We start from the raw sequence: 5000 nt of genomic DNA on the forward strand, positions 1-5000 counted from the left end.
ACCATTCATCACCACCACCACCACTATTTACTAACATTCATCACCACTATCACCACCAGCGCCACCACCACCATCGTCAATAGCAGTACCAGCTTCATCACTACCAGTACCAGCGCCACCACCTCCACCAATACCACCAGCACCACCATCACCCCCCACCACCAGCATCACCATTATCTCCACCAGCGCCACTACCACCATCACCACCACCGTCAGTAGCAGTACCAGCACCACCACCTCCACCAATACCACCACCAATAGCATCACCACCCCCATCACCACCGACCCACCCAAAAAGCTATCCTTTCCACCTCTGCGCATTGTCTAATCTAAACCACCAATCAAGGAACGCCATCACCGTAGCCTTGGTTTTAATGTCGATCCTGTTCAGAGATTTGCCGTCAAAATGGCCAACTGACCAGAACCGGAAGCTCTGTCAGTTTATAAAGCCACAAACAAAATGAAATGTCAGGCGACGATATTGCTTCTGTCAAAATACTGGCCAAGCTGTCATAGGGTGATAATGTAGAACGAACGCTTACTAGCTTTGTAAGTGGATCAAAGAGAAAGCGAAGGCGGTGTGGAGTCAGTGGTTGTTGTTGTTGTTGCTGTTGTAGTTGTAGTCATTATTATTGTTGTTGTTGTTGTGGTGGTGGTGGTGGTGGTGTTGATGCTGAAGATGTTGGTGGCGGAGAAGGTGGTGGTGGTGGCTGTAGTAGTTGGTTGAGGAGAGAGGTTATGTTCTGTAGCTGTAGATGAGCAGCGAAGCGGCTAAAAGAAGAATGGAACAGAAGACAAGAGTGAGAGGGAAGGAAAGTGTAAGAGAGAGAGAGAGAGAAAACGAGATAAAGACACAGAAAGAGAGAAAATAGATATAGTAATATGAAAATGGTAACAATGTAAAGAGCGGCGAGTTCGAGACACGAAAGGAAATGAAGGCAAAGAAAGAAGGTGGGAGAGAGATAGAAAGCGAGAGAGAGAATATATGAAGAGATAAGTTTAATCAAATGGCTTTCTTGTCTATCATTTTATGGTGAGAACTCAATACCTCTGGTAGGGATATATTAATGTTTATACAATAATTATATCAACGTAATGCTTATTTTTGTTTGTGACGAATTAGATGGCAAGCAAAGTTGGTCATATCTAGTCTACATATAACTGCCGTTCCATGGAACTTAAGTAGCGCATTTGTATATTTTAACTATTGTGCCATGAGAATGAATATATGTATATATATATATCTTCTCAGTCATTCGACTGCGGCCAGGCTGGGGCACCACCTCGAAGAATGTTCAGTCGAAGGAATCAATCCTGGGACTTATTATTTTAAAAACTTGATTCTTATTCTAATGGTCTCTTTTGCCGAATCATTAAGTTACGGGGATGTGTGTGTGTGTGTGTGTGTATAATTACATAAGTGCAAATATATTTGTATACATGTATATGATGATATGATATATGCACAAGCAAATCAACACCGGTTGTCAAGCGGTAGTGGGGAATATCCTCAGACAGAAAGACACACACTATGGGCTTCAGTTTCCGTCAACAAAATTTACTTAAAAGGCTATTGTTTGAAGACACTTGCCCAAGGTACCAGCTGGGGGAATGAACTCGGAACTATGTGGCTGGGAGGTAATGCATGTCTATATGCAAAAAGATGTATTTGTAAGTATGAATGTGTGTGTGTACGCTCATATACATACAGAAACATCAAATACACATAAACACACTCACATACACGATTCACAAACACACGCTGAATCACATATAAATCACTATGTGGAGCTATATTTATATCAGTTGATACACGCAGGCGCAAGTGTGAGTGGGTAAGAAACTTGCTTTACAATTTCGAGAGTTGGCGAGCTGGCAGAAATGTTAGCACGCCGGGCAAAATGCTTAGTGGTATTTCGTCTGCCGCTACGTTCTGAGTTCAAATTCCGCCGAGGTCGACTTTGCCTTTCATCCTTTCGGGGTCGATTAAATAAGTACCAGTTACGCACTGGGATCGATATTATCGACTTAATCCGTTTGTCTGTCCTTGTTTGTCCTCTCTGTGTTTAGCCCCTTGTGGGTAGTAAAGAAATAGATATTTCGTCTGTCTTTACGTTCTGAGGTCGACCTTGCCTTTCAGGGTCGATAAATTAAGTACCAGTTACGTACTGGAGTCGATCTAATCAACTGGCCCCCTCTCCCAAAATTTCGGGCCTTGTGCCAAAAGTAAGAAAGAATATTAAGGCGGCGAGCTGGCAGAAACGTTAGCATGCCGGGCGCAATGATTTGCTTTATTTCATCTGTCATTATGTTCTGAGTTCAAATTCCGCCGAGGTCGACTTTTCGGGGTCAATAAATTGAGTTCCAGCTGCGTACTGGGTCAATCAAATCGACTAGGCCCCCTCCCCGAAAATTTTGGGCCTTGTGCTTAGTGTAGGAAAGAATCACGTAGTTTTGAGTTCAGTATCACTGCGCGACATCCTGGACAACTGTCTCCTAAAGCCTCGGATTAATCAATTCCATGTGAGTGAATATAGCAGAGATAAAAACCGTCTGGAAAGCTGTGTATGCTTGTGTGTGTGTGTGTGTGTGTGTGTGTGCGTGCGGGCGTGTGCTTCGGTTTGTCCTTTTTCTCAACACTATCAACATGGTGTTGGTTTGTTTACGTCGCCGTCATTAAGGATATTTTAGTCGTATCGACCCAATGTAATTTTGTGTGGTAAGAAGCTTGCTTTCCAACTACATGTTTCCGGGTTCAGTCCCACTGCGAGGTACCTTGGGCAAATGTCTTTTACTATAAGCCCCGGATCAACCAAAGTTTTATGAGTGGATTTGGTAGACGGAAACTGAAAGAAGCCCTTTGTATATATATATATATTATATATATATATATATATATATATATGTGTGTGTGTGTGTGTGAGTGTGTGTGCATGTGTGCGCACTTGTGCTTGTGTATCTGTGTTTGTCCCTCCCCCATCACCTCTTGACAACCGGTTTTGTTGCGTTTACGTCCCAGTAAGTTAGCGGTTCAGCAAAAGATATCGATAGTATGAGTACCAGACTTGAAGAAAAATGTAATAGGGTCGATTTAGTCGACCAAAATTCTTCAAGGCAGTGCCGCAACATAGCAGCGGTCTGATGACTGGAACAAGTAAAAGAATAAAAGAATTGTGTAACAAATATTATATTTTCAGTAAATTTCCCATGTGTCCAGGCATTTACTTCTTAACCTTTTTAGTCAATTGACGCACCTCAAATGACCGTTACCCTTATTGAAATTACGAACTATTGATGGTACATTCTCATTTGTTAGGCAACTCATTGAATGCAGCTGTCAAATCAATAATGTTGCCGCGTATCAGTCTAAGAAATCGATATTATTCTGGCTTCTGTATGCAGTAAAATCGAATGCTCTTTGATCCACAATTAATTTCTAGGTAAATTATATATTCTTTCACTTAGCACAGTGTTACTGTTTAACCGAAGTGATAGGATCTTGTTGGGGCCCAGTAAACTAAAAGACCAGTGTTTCAAATCATATTAACAAGGTAGCGCTGCGTTCGTTGAAACGACTCTGCTTATCTTTCAGCAGTTCACTGCTTACAGGTGTATTTACATAGTACTCGATCCGTCGGGAGTAGGAGACAATTTCCCCCTAAAGTGCAGTACCACCACAAAATAAATGATAACATTATATCATCATTGTTCGACCGCGGTTGAGACAATGGAATTTACTATGCTACGCCAGACTTCACGGGCCATCATAGCATTACGGAGGTCCTGTTGCTGGATGCCTGTATTCCTGGAGATTACATCAGGGTAGGAGAGTGTGCGCCCTCTGGTATCGCGACTAGATGGCCCCCAGAGTAGAAATTGCCTCGTTTTCAGCTCTACAGCAATGTCCAGCAAACATTATATAATGCAGTCCATGATGAATTATATGAATTATCTGAAAATAAGATTGGATGGGTATGGCCTGAACGTGGGGCAAAATAATAACAACATGAAGGCATGATTATTTAGGTAAGCAAGACGGCTACCTGGTAGAATTGTTAGCACGCCGAACAAAATGCCTAGTGTCATTTCGTCCGTCTTCACATTCAGAGTTCGAATTCCACAGAGGTCGGTTTTGACGTTCATCCTTTTAGAGTCGATGAAATACGCACCAGGAAAGCACAAAGGTCGAAGTAATTGATTGACTCCTGACCCACAAATTTTCAGGCCTTGTACCAATAGCAGAAAGCGTTATTATTCAGTGGCATTCAAAATAATGCTTCTTCCTGCCTTTCTATATCTCCCACACCCTTCACCGTCTCCCCTCTCCCTCTTTTGATGCGTCTGCCTCGCCCTCTGTCGGTCCTTTTCTTCTAACAGATCCGTTTTTATGTTCCTTTTCCTCTCTGTTTTTCTCTCCGTGTGTTCCTCTCTTCACCTGCACCTGTCTATGTTTCTCTCCCTCTCTCGCCTTCTCTCCCCCCCTCGCTTTCTCTCTCTCTCTCTCTCTCTCTCTCTCTCTCTTTCTTTCTGTTGCAGACTCATTGTCTATCTCTCGGCCTCTGCCTGTCTCTTACATTCTCTCTATTTCGCTTCATCTCGAGCTTTCCTATTTCTGTCGAGACATATCCCTCTCACTCATCTCCTCACCTCTCTCTCTCTCTCTCTCTCTCTCTCTCTCTCTCTCTCTACATATGTAATATATATATATATATATATATATATATATATATATATACATATGTATACACATATATATATATAAATACACACACACACACACACACATATATATATATATATGTATATCAAGATGATCTTATGCTATAAACACTTTGAATCTCATTTCAGTTTGACGATCCAAAAATAATGAAATGGACTCACAATGGCAGCATTTTGTTAGAGTCACATTGACTAATTAGTAAATTTACGCATAATTAATTATTCATCTTATTTATTCTATTTCTATTTATTAGTCTTACTGATAACTAATTAGTAATACA

The sequence above is a fragment of the Octopus sinensis genome, linkage group LG16 (assembly GCF_006345805.1).
Source record: "Octopus sinensis linkage group LG16, ASM634580v1, whole genome shotgun sequence".
In the NCBI taxonomy this organism is placed as follows: domain Eukaryota; kingdom Metazoa; phylum Mollusca; class Cephalopoda; order Octopoda; family Octopodidae; genus Octopus; species Octopus sinensis.